Genomic DNA, 17086 nt, shown 5'->3' on the forward strand with positions numbered 1-17086 from the left:
TTTTTTTTTTTTTGTGGTATGAAGGAACCTCTTATATCGTAAATCATAGATTACAAGGGCTCTGAACACCCGTCGTGCTGCACCGTTGAAAGCCGACAAGAAATAGTGTCGTTCAGGTTTCGTAAATTTGATAGTTCTCGAGTTACGGATTCTATATTGACGTTAATTTTAAAGAGTGGGGAATGTCTCGAAAACGTTTGCCTTTCACGTTTGATTATGAATTGATCTGAATTGATTATGTCGGCCCATAGGATGCGTGGCGTCCTACTTGTACCGTTAGCGCCGCGAAGCAACTGTAGCTATGAGCAGCGTGGACGTGAACAGACGTGGACGGATGGAGAGAGAACAGCGGGGAGGAGTGGGGGAGGGGGAGTATGCGTCCTGGGACGACTTCAGGGGAAACTGTGCCCACACTCGTGTGGAAAAGCTTCTGAAAACCCAGGGAAAACCTCAGACAGCACAGCCAGTGGTATAGGGTTCGAACCCACCACCTCTCAGTGTTCAGCACGACCTTGGCTCTCGGCCATGCCGCTGGTCCTGCTTCTAGTGAAAGGTTAAAAAATAAATAAAAATAACAGGTGGCCAAGAGAAGCCAATAATTATCGTATGAGGATCAGTGCGAAGAGAGAATCAGTTGCATTCATGCGGTTAATTCACTCTGCAAGTTCCTTTCTTCTAAATCCCAGCAGAAACATTTGCGTTTATCTTACACCGTATAATCTAAGCTGGAATACCCACATCGAGAACATATAATCACTGGCGCCAATAAAGTTTTTTGGCAATTTGAAACGTAATCTGAACTCTGCCGCTCCCGATAAGCAAATAAGCAAATGACCTATGAAGCTTTTGTGCTGAGCAAACTAGGATACGCAGCGGTGCACGTATCAAGATGCTCTCATTAGTGAGTTAGAAGACAGGGTCATCAGATTTGTAACATCTAATTATTCCAGGGTTGTAAGTGTAACAGCTATATATGAAACAGGTCACTTCGCATTTCGTCACTTGAAAGGCGTAGAAAGATAGCTCGATTATGCATGTTTCGCAAATTGAACTGTTCACGGGTTCCTGTCTCCTCCGCTTCATGAGACAATTGATGTTCTGAGGCCGGAACACATATAGAAAGGACAAATACATACAAAGCCTCAAATGCCTAAGAAATTAATGATGAAAGGTGGAAGTCACTGAAAAGGATAGCCATCTGAGGCTTTATATGTATTTGTCCTTTCTATATATGTGTTCCAGCCTCAGAACATGAATTGTCTCATGTTCAACTGATGCCGCTTGCGTCGATCCCGTCGTATGAATGTGTGGTATGAGTGAGAAAAAATGTAAGAGCGAAAGGGGGATGAGTGAGAGAAAGTTGCTGGTTTGTCCTTTCCGATGACGCGCCCGTGGAAGTCGCTGGGGAGGTGTGCTAGTTTAGCTCAATTGGTAGAGCCCTGGACCGGTAATCCAGAAGATGTGGGTTCGAGTCCTACAGTTGGCTAACCTTTTCAGTGACTTCCTTCTTTCATCATCCTCCGCTTCGTCCACTTTCCATGCTGTGTGCCCTAGACAGTATACCTTTGACACAGTCTCAGAACGGAGCAGCTTGCCGCCTTCTGTTGTTACTATGTCAAATTCTGTCCAATACAGACCTACTTTATGCGATATAATGTTTATTGCCATTGAGTGTCCGTTCCTACGCGAAATTTGTCCTCTGAATTTGGTAGATGTTCGTGGTGCCTCGTTGATGAGTGACCTTGAATTGCACTTTTGTCGTGCCTTGATCTACGTGACTTCGGGTTTTTCCCACCGTATTTTACTGATGGAGACAAGTTGGCATTGTTCATGATTCTTACGCTGTCAGCACCTCCGAAACCGTTCGCAGCCATAGCGTTTCCGGCGCAGCTGCTAAAGACCGTATTAAAAAAAAAGAAGAAGAAGAAAAAGACGAGTATAGTTGAATCACACAGTAGTGTGTCGTAGTAATAAGTCCTCAGAATTGTTACACCTGGCGGCAGACAATGGCCGTTTGTCACGCCGTGTCTCCCGCGGGCGGTCGTCTGTACTGTTTCTTCTTCTGTGTGCATCAGTCAAATTGACAACATGTACCTCGGTAGGAGACCGCCGTCGCGATAGGTCATCGTTTAAAGGCCAACCTCCATGGAGCGAATGTGCGGCGAAAAAGTGGCGAACTTCGTCCGGCGTCGGACGCCCTGCGCGAGGCGTCAAAAATGTGAGCGTTCGATCGCCAGCGACCTGGCCATGCAAGCTATTTTCGCCCGGCGTCCGCGGTTCCGGAAGCGTCAACTGCGGATGACCGCGAGAAGCCGGCCAATCAAAGCGCACTTCCGCTACGATTTTGCGCCACCTACGTCTCGCATGCCTTGTCGTTAGCCTACTGCACCGCTAAGACGCCAGGCATTATCTACCAAGGAACATCTTTTTGTTGAGCAGTATTGAATATGCCTTTCGGCATTATTGGACACCACTTATTTTATTGTCTTCTTTTTTTTTTTTTTTTTTTTTTTGAACGACTGATTTCACAAACCTGACGCCGTCCGCTGGGTTTTCGTTGCATGGAGCTGGTGCAAGCGACCAACTGGCAGCGGAACCCGCACGGCACTCTGCCGCGCGAACTTCGTCGATATCCGTCGCACATGACATCCGAAATTCTTGTTGTTGCGTAACCCGACCGTTAACCCCACGATCTGTGTCGGCAGTATATAGGATGCTCGGTAACCATAGATATAACGGAATTCGAGATGATTTCGTGTTTTCACTTTTCGGGCATCTATACTCAATAGACCTCTACCTGTTTGTAAACAAATGACGTCATAATGTTCGACACGAGTTTGGTAGAGTTGAACTACGTTCAAAGCTAGTGGCGAACAAGGTCGCGCCTGAAAGCCACGGTCTTGAAGGGATTACGATGGTCTCTGAAAGGAACGCGACCTTCGGTCCTACTTTTCTTTCAGCGAACAATTGCTCATTTGTGGAACCCAACTTTCCCCTTCCGATCTGTTTTGGTTTCGGTCTGTCTACCGACGTCATGATGACGTTTGTCGGGTAGAGGCTTATTGGGGGTGGTACGAGGATGATCACAAGTGCGCAGCTGGTTCCTTTTTCTATTACGTGTATTATTATTTTTTTCATATAGACATCGTTTCAAGTCCGTAAAAGTTCGATCTCTCCAGAGGTGGAGAATTTCTGAATATGTTTTTTTTTTTTTAGAGCTGTCGCTCCCTGTCAATGCACGCGTCATCCGTTCGACGTTTCCGTAAACTGCGACGCCATGTATAGCCTCACACTGCTCATTACAGTTCAGAGCACTTGCAGGGACTGTATTTCATTACGGCCAAAGTCGCTTTACGGCCAAAATCTTAACACGGCCAAAAGTCCAAATGTGTATTGTAACCTGCATTGATATGCAGTGTTGCAGCCAGATATGGATATACATTCAACAGGGTATAAGTCATGCAGTGTAGTAGGGCACATCGTGAGACAAACAGTATGTTATCATGCTCATATATGGTGGATGCTTCTTTTGCTTTTTTTTTTTCTTTTTTTTCGGTCGTGATGAAACATCTTTGGCCATAACGATATTTTGGCCGTTATGAGGCTTTCGGGCGTAATGAGATGTTACCCTTGCAGGTGCGAGTTTTACCGTGTTGTGCAACAACACACGCCATCGAAAACTGTGAAGTGCGCAGTTGTACGGGTTCTCGTCCTGGAAGAAATAATAGTGCTTCTTTTATGGTCTGTTAAACAAAATAAACGAGGCGGGACGGAACATCATCTGCAACATCTACAGAGCGGCCAACACGCAGCAGTTGTTCCCAGAAGGAATAACCAATTTATTTCTGCGAGCTTTCTGAGAGAAAAGAGCAACGCTACCCATTGTTTCAGGCGTGAGATACGCACGTTCGCCGTCGGAGGGCGCAGCCGGTGTCCTTTCTCACTCGAAACCTCCCGTTTGAGCGGCCATTGATCTGTTGACCTTTAACGTAAAATAATCCGTTTCGATTAACAGAGGGTGTTGTTTCCAATGCAGCCCCCAATAGACGGATTATCTCCGATGAATAGAAGGATTAACCATTGTGTAGGGTACACCACTAGAGGGCGCTACGAGCGACGCCTCACCACAAGGGGCCGCTGCTGTCGTATTCCGCGGATGACGTCATTGCTCCTTCCGGGAGCATGGTGAGAGATAGCGGGAGGCATTGGATGGCGATGGGAAATAGAGCGCCCCTTTGTGCAAGGCTGTGGTGGCGCTGCGGGCGACAGGACAGACGCTCTCGGTGGCGGCTCTCTACGGCGTTGTTATGGTTATGGTCGGTTATGGTCTCGTGACCGCGATACGCGGCGTCGGCGGCGAAAGAGTTTTGGGTCCAGCGTTGTGTACGAGTCTGAGCGAGTTGATATTAATCTCACTCCGTTTATTGTTCAACTGATGGTTGTTGTTTGAGAGCTCAATTGCTATGCTGTGAGATTGGGGTGTACGGCACGCATATACGGCACACGACAATATAAATAAATACATATAAACAAAAGGATGTGCACGCTAAATTACGCCACATTATTATAGCTTCCCGTGTTGCTACACTTTGCATTATAAAGGCGCTTTCGCGAACCAGTCCGTTCACAAACAGCCGTGTGCATCCCGTCGTGTATATATTAGACTTGGATACTTTCCTTTTAATTGCCTAATAACGCTTTTGCGACTCGAGCGCGTATATTGGCAGGCTCCAGACTTGCGCAATATTATTTTGGGGATGGCGCATATGCTCAGACAAGAGCGGAGGAAAGTTGTTCTCCTATTTGCTTTATGTATTTATTCACTTCAGTATAAACAATTATGCGCACTACAGTGCTATATGATATATTGTAAGCACCTTATGGCTGCAGAATCCCTGGTTGGATATTTGTAAAATTTTAGTGCCTTCTTTTCTGTGGTGGTCACTGTCACTCATAGGGATTCCGTTAAGTGTTGTGGCAATTCCAATGTAAACAGTCATCTGTTATATTGGAAAGTGAGTGATTATAGTCAAAAGAGTCTCAATAAACATGATACCTTCTACAATACCATCTGTGATTCCTAAATGTCAGTATGACAAGGTATGAAGAAATGTTAATGTAGTACATGCTATCCAAAGCAAGTTCTTCCACATCCCCCCCCATCTACACACACTCAGAAAACAAAAACAAAAAAAAGCCGGTCTTGGATTTGCCTCTGATAACATAATTTAACTACACAAATGCAGATACGTGCACTCAAACACATTTGCAAGGAAAGCATGACGATTATTGCAGTTGCAACGGTCATGCCAGTAAGTCATGTACATCTTGGTATTTTTGAAATTTCTCAAACATTTCCATATCTTTTATATTCAACGTGCTGGACATCTAGTGTGCAATACCTGATATCGAATCAAAATCTGAGCCAGTATGGGGTCACGAACACACCGGTGTCACCTGAGCAAGAATAAGGTAGACGTCATGTCAACAAGTTGCACACTGCTGTTCCATCTTGCACATTTGTCATGCTCATCTAGGTATTTTGAAATTTCTCAAACATTTCAATATCTTTTATATTCAACGTGCTGGACATCTAGTGTGCAACACCTGATATCGAATCAAAATCTGAGCCAGTATGGGGTCACGAACACACCGGTGTCACCTGAGCAAGAATAAGGTAGACGTCATGTCAACAAGTTGCACACTGCTGTTCCATCTTGCACATTTGTCATGCTCATCTAGGTATTTTGAAATTTCTCAAACATTTCAATATCTTTTATATTCAACGTGCTGGACATCTAGTGTGCAACACCTGATATCGAATCAAAATCTGAGCCAGTATGGGGTCACGAACACACCGGTGTCACCTGAGCAAGAATAAGGTAGACGTCATGTCAACAAGTTGCACACTGCTGTTCCATCTTGCACATTTGTCATGCTCATCTAGGTATTTTGAAATTTCTCAAACATTTCAATATCTTTTATATTCAACGTGCTGGACATCTAGTGTGCAACACCTGATATCGAATCAAAATCTGAGCCAGTATGGGGTCATGAACACACCGGTGTAACCTGAGCAACAATAAGGCAGACGTCATGTCAACAAGTTGCACAGTGCTGTTCCATCTTGCACATTTGTCATGCTCATCTAGGTATTTTGAAATTTCTCAAACATTTCCATATCTTTTATATTCAACGTGCTGGACATCTTCGATTGATATCAGGTGTTGCACACTAGATGTCCAGCACGTTGAATATAAAAGATATTGAAATGTTTGAGAAATTTCAAAATACCTAGATGAGCATGACAAATGTGCAAGATGGAACAGCAGTGTGCAACTTGTTGACATGACGTCTACCTTATTCTTGCTCAGGTGACACCGGTGTGTTCGTGACCCCATACTGGCTCAGATTTTGATTCGATATCAGGTATTGCACACTAGATGTCCAGCACGTTGAATATAAAAGATATTGAAATGTTTGAGAAATTTCAAAATACCTAGATGAGCATGACAAATGTGCAAGATGGAACAGCAGTGTGCAACTTGTTGACATGACGTCTACCTTATTCTTGCTCAGGTGACACCGGTGTGTTCGTGACCCCATACTGGCTCAGATTTTGATTCGATATCAGGTATTGCACACTAGATGTCCAGCACGTTGAATATAAAAGATATTGAAATGTTTGAGAAATTTCAAAATACCTAGATGAGCATGACAAATGTGCAAGATGGAACAGCAGTGTGCAACTTGTTGACATGACGTCTACCTTATTCTTGCTGAGGTGACACCGGTGTGTTCGTGACCCCATACTGGCTCAGATTTTGATTCGATATCAGGTATTGCACACTAGATGTCCAGCACGTTGAATATAAAAGATATGGAAATGTTTGAGAAATTTCAAAAATACCAAGATGTACATGACTTACTGGCATGACCGTTGCAACTGCAATAATCGTCATGCTTTCCTTGCAAATGTGTTTGAGTGCACGTATCTGCATTTGTGTAGTTAAATTATGTTATCAGAGGCAAATCCAAGACCGGCTTTTTTTTGTTTTTGTTTTCTGAGTGTGTGTAGATGGGGGGGGATGTGGAAGAACTTGCTTTGGATAGCATGTACTACATTAACATTTCTTCATACCTTGTCATACTGACATTTAGGAATCACAGATGGTATTGTAGAAGGTATCATGTTTATTGAGACTCTTTTGACTATAATCACTCACTTTCCAATATAACAGATGACTGTTTACATTGGAATTGCCACAACACTTAACGGAATCCCTATGAGTGACAGTGACCACCACAGAAAAGAAGGCACTAAAATTTTACAAATATCCAACCAGGGATTCTGCAGCCATAAGGTGCTTACAATATATCATATAGCACTGTAGTGCGCATAATTGTTTACACTGAAGTGAATAAATACATAAAGCAAATAGGAGAACAACTTTCCTCCGCTCTTGTCTGAGCATATGCGCCATCCCCAAAATAATATTGCGCAAGTCTGGAGCCTGCCAATATACGCGCTCGAGTCGCAAAAGCGTTATTAGGCAATTAAAAGGAAAGTATCCAAGTCTAATATATACACGACGGGATGCACACGGCTGTTTGTGAACGGACTGGTTCGCGAAAGCGCCTTTATAATGCAAAGTGTAGCAACACGGGAAGCTATAATAATGTGGCGTAATTTAGCGTGCACATCCTTTTGTTTATATGTATTTATTTATATTGTCGTGTGCCGTATATGCGTGCCGTACACCCCAATCTCACAGCATAGCAATTGAGCTCTCAAACAACAACCATCAGTTGAACAATAAACGGAGTGAGATTAATATCAACTCGCTCAGGCTCGTACACAACGCTGGACCCAAAACTCTTTCGCCGCCGACGCCGCGTATCGCGGTCACGAGACCATAACCATAACAACGCCGTAGAGAGCCGCCACCGAGAGCGTCTGTCCTGTCGCCCGCAGCGCCACCACAGCCTTGCACAAAGGGGCGCTCTATTTCCCATCGCCATCCAATGCCTCCCGCTATCTCTCACCATGCTCCCGGAAGGAGCAATGACGTCATCCGCGGAATACGACAGCAGCGGCCCCTAGTGGTGAGGCCACGACCTACTTAATAAGAGAGCGACCAGGTCACTTTCCCAAATCCCTATGGAGCGGCTGTCCGCGGAACCTCCTCGCAATTTCCTCCTCTCACAGGTGAAACGCCCGCTTGGCGCGCTGCCCACATTCCCTAAAACAGGGGGACTCCGCATTGGGACATGTGACGAGATGGTGTTCGTATTGACTCGTGTACATCTTTTCGACGTCCATATTGATTTGTAGTGTACAACATCGACTCCTGTGCTCGTTTTGTCGGGGTATACTTTACATGGACGCCGTTTATTTTGTTTTCTCGTGCGATGACATATTGGTACACAGTACAAGGTACTTCATTTGATACCACGCCGTCCTTGAAAAGCAAGTTCCCCCATACCTGGGAGAACTTGGGAGGTACCCGGGTTCGAGTCCCGGAGCTGTATGTGCAGTGCGGATTTTTGCGTGGGTTTTCATCAGACACTTTTAGACATATCTCCGCACAATTCCCTTGAAGTTGCCCCAGGACGCGTTTTCCTCCAGGGCTTTAGTCGTGACGTTGCCCACATCTGTGAGGCAGATAACAGTGAGCCCTTTCACCACCCCCACCCCCATATCGCTGTAAAAAACCAATCAACTCATTGGCGATCCAGCAGTGGAGACAATAATCATGCTCTGGCACGTGGAAGTGCGCGCAGGGACTGAAACCGGGGCGAAACCGAAGACGACTTGGAACCCAAATTTCTTCCATATCCACATCTGCAATCCACCATTCGCAACTAACCAAAGCCGCAACCTGAACCGAATTATGTGATTTCGGTTACCGGTTCATAAGAATATGCTCACGCGTGAACGCGATCAGCTTGGGATGCGATATATATTTCTTTACAACTCTGATTAGTGGCGTTGAACGTGCTTCTGCGACATCCACGCAGCCAGCAGATACATCCTACAGAAAACCGAAAAAGTACCGGTTCAACTGCTTGGTTACCGGTAACCACAAGCATTAAAACGGCGAGCCTCCTACCTGTAACCGCTTTCAGAGTTCTGACACTGAACCGTAACCAAACCGATATCCGCTTCGGTTCCAGTCCTTCAGTGATAGACTAAGTCCCGGTTTCACCATCACCAATTAGCATTTGAACCGAGAACAACGGTGTCTTAACTTGAATTTAACGCTTAACTATGCTACACTAAAGGAAGTTACTGTCACTGGAATATTCATCAGATCACGCAACGCTGGATCTTAGTCCAAAGTTAACCACTGTTGGTAAAAAAGGGCCATAGGTTAAGAGCAGTTCCTGCTGCTCTTCCTGTGGCGATACGCTCCTGTATGCCGTTATTTATATTTAAGATTAATTTAAAGTTGGTGCCATCACGCACTGAACAAGTGCGTCTGTATGTACACACTCGGTATCTCCAAAGTGAATTGTTGTAGGAAATCTCTTCTACATGCTCAAAAAGAAAAGGAAGAAATGTTAGTAATATGTTAAGGGGCAAAGTAAAAGTGACCGCAGCTGAATTGCAAGGTTTTGGAGAAATATCTCAGATGGATGACAGCACACTTTTTCGCTTTTCACGCGAGGAAGCATCTTGCCTTGCAAAAAGGCACTACGGAATAAACCATGCTCATGAGAACTGAGGTCTTCGTGGCGGTTTGGTGCGTAAAGATTACGATATGTTTGGCAAAAAAAAAAAGAAGGCACAAATATCTGACGCGGATGCGAAGAAGTCCGTAGAAAGCTACCGCATAAGCACTACAACCCCCATTGAAGTAGGGAATGTCGGCAGCGCCACCAATGCTCCTGCGGCAAACATGTGAAACAAAAAAGCCGGCGCTGGAAGGGGGGTCAAGTGAACTGGTCGTTCTCTTATTAAGTAGGTCGTGGGTGAGGCGTCGCTCGTAGTGCCCTCTAGTGGTGTACCCTACACAATGGTTAATCCTTCTATTCATCGGAGATAATCCGTCTATTGGGGGCTGCATTGGAAACAACACCCGAAAAAAAGTAAGCCCGGAGTTTGTCCACCGGCTGGTCTGCATCTATGCCATATACGTACTGCCATATATACTGCAAGGACAGGGAAGGTGGCAAACGAACAAACTGTCCAGTTATTAAATCCAGTCTCTCTCTCTCTCTCTGTATTTTTATTTTTTTACTCGTAATGCGTATGTATGTAATAAGTATGTGGGAGGGGACGAAACGTCACCCCATTTTCCTTTCTCATCGCGTTAATGCCATCCTTACGCCTTTCTGCAAGCGCTTCGTCTGCTAGAACATAATTTCTTCGGTTCTGTTTCACATTTACGTAACTTGTGGCTTTGATTTATGAGATTGAGAAAAAGAAAATCCTGGAAAACTAGGAACGTCGACTGCCACAACACATTCGGATCACAGCGTGAATCCAAGGGTCTTAACTGCTCGGCCATAAGTGCTGTCCGTCTCTTTGCTGAGTTACACTCACCTACGCATATATACGCCTCTCGCAATGGACGCCGCGTCATCGACGTCAACACGTACAACCCCTCAATCTGCGGCACTAAGCCCTTCGCACCCGCTGGAAGGGGAATCACCTTCATCGATTTCGCGAGGGCGTCTATATACTCTCCACATTACCAAAGTGTACAGGCGCACAATACGTCTAATAGCGAGTGTACATAGAATATGCAGAAACATAATGTCGCTTAGTTCAGCGACCTCCTCCTCCTCGTTTTGATGGAAGCAGCTCCTCAAACGTTCCGCCTACACGATTTGAGCATGATGGTTGCCAATGCAAACAGCTCGATACCAACCCGTCTGCGTGTACATTGAGCGGTCTGCCCTTTTCATTCTGTCTGTGTTCTCTACGTATGGCGGCTGTCTGACACTCCGGATTCGTTGCTTCTTTTTGCGAATGAAATTGGAATGGGGTAGGAACGGAAGAAGGAGGGGAAGTTCGAAGCTTTGGGTGTCACGGCAGACGAAACAAAGAACACATGCGTCTTTTAATCAAGTACTACTCGCTTAGGGTAGTTTTTGTTTTCTCCTTCGTAATTTGAATGCGGGCTGTGCTTGAAGGAAGTGAAGAACTAACATATGAATTATGAATTCGGAATGTTAATAAGCCATGTGATCCCATTTTTTGAGAGGAAGGATATGCGCGAGTGTGAGAACAGGCTATAAAAGCGGGATGCCGCGCACAATATTGGAAAAGTCGAACGAACATAAACAATTATCCGATTGTTGGCAGCAAGACCGTTCCATGGGCAGTCCGAGCAGATATATGTACTCTCGCCCTCTCTCTCGTTTTTCCCGTATGGTATCTTCCAACATGGTCTAAAGACCTGTTTCTCTGGGCCAGGTGGCGCGAGTGAGCAGCAACGTCAGCGCCCCAAATTGTGCAACACGCGGTCGTTTAGCAGACGACGCGGCACTTTCAAATACACAGTCTCGAGTTGTTCGCACAATCCACAAGAAGCACCGCTTTTTCTGTGGATTTCCTACAGGTTTTGTAGCTTCCTTGGCACCATACCGTTTGAAACACCATGCAAAACACGCTGATGAAACGACCTACTGTTGGGATTATTGGCCGTTTGGGCCTGAAATGGCGCTGTGCAAACTTCACTGCAACAGCCCTAGTACATGTGCTTGTTCGGACAAGATTTCTCGGTTGTCCCGAACAAATCATATTGTAGGTCGTTTGCACGCAGATATGACAACGGAGTACTACACGGGATGCCGTCGATAGTGCAGAATGCAGATATGCATGCACATATGTATATTTAAAAGAGAGAGCGAAAAAATGTTACGTCTGTTCGTCGAACCGAACACTTCACTGGATGCAGCCACTGGGAATTTCCAAGTTGCCATCCCTTATGCACAGCGCTGTCAGGTCGAGTATATCGATCAGCAACTACGTATATATAGGGGAGAACCTAATTCCGGTTATTGACGTCATATTTATAGCTCTGCGTCAGATTTGTCCGAGCACGTGGCGAGGTGCTTTGCGTTCTGCGCAGTATATGTACATAGTTGAGTACTTCGGCAGCAGTTGTCCAACTTTCCGTCACTGATGGGTTTAATGTAAATAAATATATTATCACTGATTTCTGCAGCCGAGTATTCGAAATGACAGGTCCGTTATTTAGCATGCGTTATCGTCGCAAATCTGCCAGATACACTGCGGGATTTTTCGAGATAACGTGTCGTACTTGGGAGAAAAAGAAAATTAATTGAAAATAATGCTTACCAGTTTGATCGTATGCAGGGTATTTCACGAAAAAGGAGCCAGAGATTTAAAAAAAAATGTTCATGCACCACCAAAGGGACGGACTGCATAGTGTTACTAGTGGTGGAGGATAGTCAAGCTATTTTTGTTTTGTAATTAATTAAGTGAAATTGCAACTTTGTACCCCTAACGGACCCTTTTTTTTTTCTCCAAAAGCTAAGCTTCGGGTTTGCAAAAAACCGACGCGGGACCTGCCACAGACGCTCGAGGAGTCAATGTTAAGCCAGTGTCAAGCCAATGTCAATGAGAAGTGTGACTAGTTTTCGTTTAGTATATGATAGGAATTTGTGTTCTGAGGCTGGAACATCATTAGTCTTTGTTCAATAACAGGACGTTAGAGAGCGCTGTGTCCTAGCGCTCCTCACGCGTCTGTGACAAGTCCCGCGTCAGCTTTTTTTTTTTTTTTTTTTTGCAAATTGGAAAGTTAGATTTTTGGAGCCGGGGAAAAAAGGATCCCTTCGAGGTACGAAGTTGCAATCAATGGGTTTCGTATCGTTGTATCTCCCGCTACAACTTTCTCATTGACATTTTGGCTGTAATCGTTATAATTAAAACTAATTAATTTCACTTAATCAATTAAGTAATTACAAACAAAACTAATTGAACTATCCTTACACACCACTGGTGACATTATGCAGTCCGTCTTTTGGGTGTGCTATGAACCGTTTCTTTTTGTTTGTTTTTTTAACTATGGCTCATTTTTCGTGAAACAGACTGTATGTTTGTGGACGTGAGTATCTACATACACACACTTGGCTTAACGTAACAGAAGAAAACAATGTTTCATCTGATGATGATGCCTGAATAGGCATCGAAACGTCATATTAAATTTTGTTTTCTTCCGTTACGTTAAGCCAGTGTGTGTGCGAATACTCATGCCATATCCTTTTGGCCTATTTTGAATTTGTGGACGTACTAGGGGTTGAAAATCGTACGAAGATGAATTTTTATAGCGATTTTTATTAATTTGTGTTGTCATAGTTGCATTATCGTCTACGTCCTCAATACATGTGTTTTTCACCCCCGTTTCCTTGTGTTGCATAGGTTTCAGTTCCGCTTTGTTTGTTTGTTTTCGTGCTGTGGTTGTTATTTAAGGCGTTGTTACTGCTGAGATTTACTGTTACTGTTATTTTTTATCGTGTGTACTTACGATTCGCTCACCCTGCACTCATTCCGCAGCACTTGACCTGGAAACCTTAGCTCTAGTTTGCTATTGGGCCTCCAGTTAAATGCAGCTCTGTAATAATAGCGCAACGAATTAGCGCCATGCCAATAGCGTCTTGGGATAGACACCAACCAAGTCTTCACTTTCATTTAATGTAACGTGTACACCATAAATCAAGTGGGAAAAAATAAATTGATAAACCAACCGTGACATACAACTGAGTGATAGAATAACCTCCAAAACTTCCGCCTTCTTTTTTTTATATATATATATATTTACTCCATCTTGTTTCTGAAAGCGCCAACGGCGTCAGCGCACCGAACATAACAGAAGATTGCATGCTGCAGAGTTCCTATTTTTCATAATTTGAAAGTTCATTAGTTTCATGAGTCAAAATTAAGTAGGGCAATGCCGCCAGGAGGTTGCAAGGGATCTCGCAATAAGGTATCATATCTTCATGTGTTGTAATGAAAAACAACAAGGTGACATTTCGCTATTTTATAAAACAGTGTCAATAGCTAGCGCGGACAACCCTGTAAATACGAGGAAACAATCGCCGACCTCTTCACATTCCAGGGGCCTCTCGTTCCTACTATTACTCACGCCTGTGCGCGGGCCTGATTAGTTTCTTAACATCCCCACGATACAATATAACTCGGGTTCCGCGATTTCGGTTTTAATCGAAAAACACCGACAAACATACGCCGGGTAAATTTCCTCTCATTCTGTTTTAATCGAAAAACACCGAATACAGAGGGACATTCCAGGGCATGACAGACATAAATTGCTGCATATGCCCAACAAGTTGCTGATGCAGATCAGATACAGAAATGCGATGGTTGTGAAAAATTTCCGTTTACTTTTTCCTTAGCCGTAAAACGCCACTGCAGCGAACAACGCCATGTTGGACGACCGTCGTGCGGAAATTACATTGTGATTTTCGCCGATAACTGCCGGGTGAGGAAAAACACCGAAAAACGCCGATTTCGTGAAAATCAATCGAAAAACAGACGCCGAATCCGCACAAAAATAAAAACCGAACACGCGGAACCCTAAATATAACTTGGGTTCCTCGTTTTCGGCATGTGCCGAAAAATGCCGAAAAACACTGACTGATTTTTAAAAATAAATTCGGCATGTTCTGTTAATGCCGATAACTGATCGCTCTTTTCATTCCTCCGGCGCATCACATTTTCTTTTTCCCTTCACTTCGTTTCCAAGTGGAATGCGGGGAATAGTACCTTCCTACGGAGCAGCTAGCCTATAGTTAGTCACTAAACAGGGTACATACTAGTATAGGGTATTTAGTATAAGGTACTATAAGGTATAGTGTAGGGTACTTATTTTGTGACTCTACCTGTAGTTAAGGGGAAGTCCTTCCCTTGTAACACTTTGATTAGTGGGTCAAAAGGGTTCAAGTACGCGTAGAACATTCCAACAAGGAATGGAAATTATTTGTGTTCTCACTGTCTTCCTACCAGGCTGCTAGCTCCTTCCACAGTCCTTCTCCCTTGTGGTTACAGCTGCCGATTATTCGGCATCAATTTTTGGCGCGAACGTTTTAAAATGCCGAAAATATCAGAATTTATCAAAACACATAAATGCCGAAAAACACCCGCCGATTCTCTCGAGGAATAAATGCAGTAAACACGGAACCTTAAGTATAACCCCCGTAGCTCCTCACGGTTTATAAATTCTAAATCATTACGAAACTTGGCAGGCTATCCCATACCCCCCCCCCCCCAATCAGACATGATGGCTACGTCGGCTATACGAGTCAATTTGTCTTTAGTAAGGCCTTCTTTCAATAAAGCCATTGTGCAGCTAACAGTCGCATACTCGTCACAATGACGAGACAAATAAGAGGCAGACGATAATAATGATTCGTACGCATCCGTCTGTTTCGCGGCTGAGGAAACGGCAACATCTGGAACGCGCCGCCGTCTAATCGTCACGTGACCGGCACTTTCCATCTTTTACGTTTTGTTACGGCTCTTTTTTTTTTATATATATAGATATACATCCGTGCGTGTGTGTGTCTGTTTCACGAATGGTTGCCGTGGGCTGTCTCGTTTTTAAAGCATCCGGCCGCAGGTGGTGGTTGCGACGGCGCTCGAAGCCAGCCGCCATTGACGGCAGAGTCGTAAGCATCATTGAGATGACGGCGCTTTGAACATAAATCATTATCATCATCTTTTTTTTTTTTTCGTGCTGGTCATATAGTAGTTAGCTAAGCGTTGCGTATTCGCCGTTTGTCTTGAGGTCCTTGTTCCTTTGTTTCTGTCGGTATATATACACAGTTTTGTCGTGTGATGCCGCCACATTGAAAGCGCAGCGCCGTCTAGCCGAGGGTGCGCGTCGAAAAGTGTTTGCAGGACAAGCTGGAGAGAAGGAAAGCACACGGACCGCGTGCTTCCTCCCTGTTATCGCTTTCCTCCTCTCTGGCTTGTGCCGCGGCTGCAAAAGCGCTGGGTGTGAGGCAGACTTGTACACTAACTTGAGTAGAATTTAAAGTTACGTGTCTTAAATACTTTTGCGAGTAGCTTTGTCTCTTGCAAATACTTTTGAAGTTCAGTATTTAGTAATCCAGCTCCAATACTTTTTCGGTGACTTCTATTAAAGCTATTGAACTGCTATTGAAGACACTTATCAGGCAGGATAGAAGAGCCGTGCCGAAAGCCGCAGCGAACAGCCTGACGTCGTTTGAGGGAGGGTGACACCGAGAGAGGGCGATACGAAGAGGCGGCCGCGAAACCCGCGCAACGCTCGAATGTTGTGCATTTTCGCATATTTTTTACTAAGACCACAAAAAAGCGCTGCGGTTTCAATTCCAACGGACGAGACTCCTCAGGGTTGAGGCCTACAACTTCGCAGTTCCGTGGTCAACCTATTTTTGCTAATTATGAAAGTTAATTAGCGGCTGCACTAATTACTCATACTCCACCACCACCACCTTTGAGTAGGCCCCATCCTGGAATATATATATTCAACGACTTTTCCGAAAGAAAAACAAACCACGAATATAAGAAAATTATGGTCAGTACGTGACGCACCCTGTATAATGCATGCACATTCTACTGCGCTGCACTCCTTTACTATCTGGAGAAAATTAGTGCCTCTGTCATCTGATTCAAAATTGTTGACCTTTCGCGAAAGTTCGCCATCTCAAATTCACGGCGAAAGTTTGACTCCCCTATGGGGTGCACCACACCATGCGCTCCTGTGTTCTATGAAACATGACACTGCTATAAGTACTTGATGCAGGTTTTAAATGTGCTCGGGTGTACTTGACGGGCCATGTGCATGTAAGGGATGTGCTTTTTTTTTATCGTCATGGTGCCATCTGTGTTCCGCACGACTTGTGACGCCAGAGCTAGCTAGTTAATCAACAACAACGACAACAACAACTAGTTAATCGAAGCCTAAGCTGTATTTCAAAATATGAAGAGCTATATATACATGAACACTTGCTACGCCAACTTTCTCTGTACGCCAAATTTCGACAGTCTCTGCTGCATGCCTATTCTCATCCTCTTGATGCTCCGTCTAAGCCAGATGATCGCACCATA

The 17086-nt window shown here is 44.5% G+C and overlaps 1 protein-coding gene and 1 non-coding gene across 3 annotated transcripts in view; both read left to right on the forward strand.

Moving 5' to 3' along the window:
* Window positions 1-17086, forward strand: part of LOC135399005 (uncharacterized) — a 289237-nt gene that overhangs the window by 30009 nt on the left and 242142 nt on the right. The gene's annotated exons all lie outside the window — the stretch shown is intronic.
* Window positions 1414-1486, forward strand: Trnat-ggu (transfer RNA threonine (anticodon GGU)). The gene has a single exon. It is a non-coding gene; the product is annotated as a tRNA-Thr (tRNA).

This window comes from Ornithodoros turicata, chromosome 6 (genome assembly GCF_037126465.1).
Source record: "Ornithodoros turicata isolate Travis chromosome 6, ASM3712646v1, whole genome shotgun sequence".
NCBI classification, from domain to species: Eukaryota; Metazoa; Arthropoda; class Arachnida; order Ixodida; family Argasidae; genus Ornithodoros; species Ornithodoros turicata.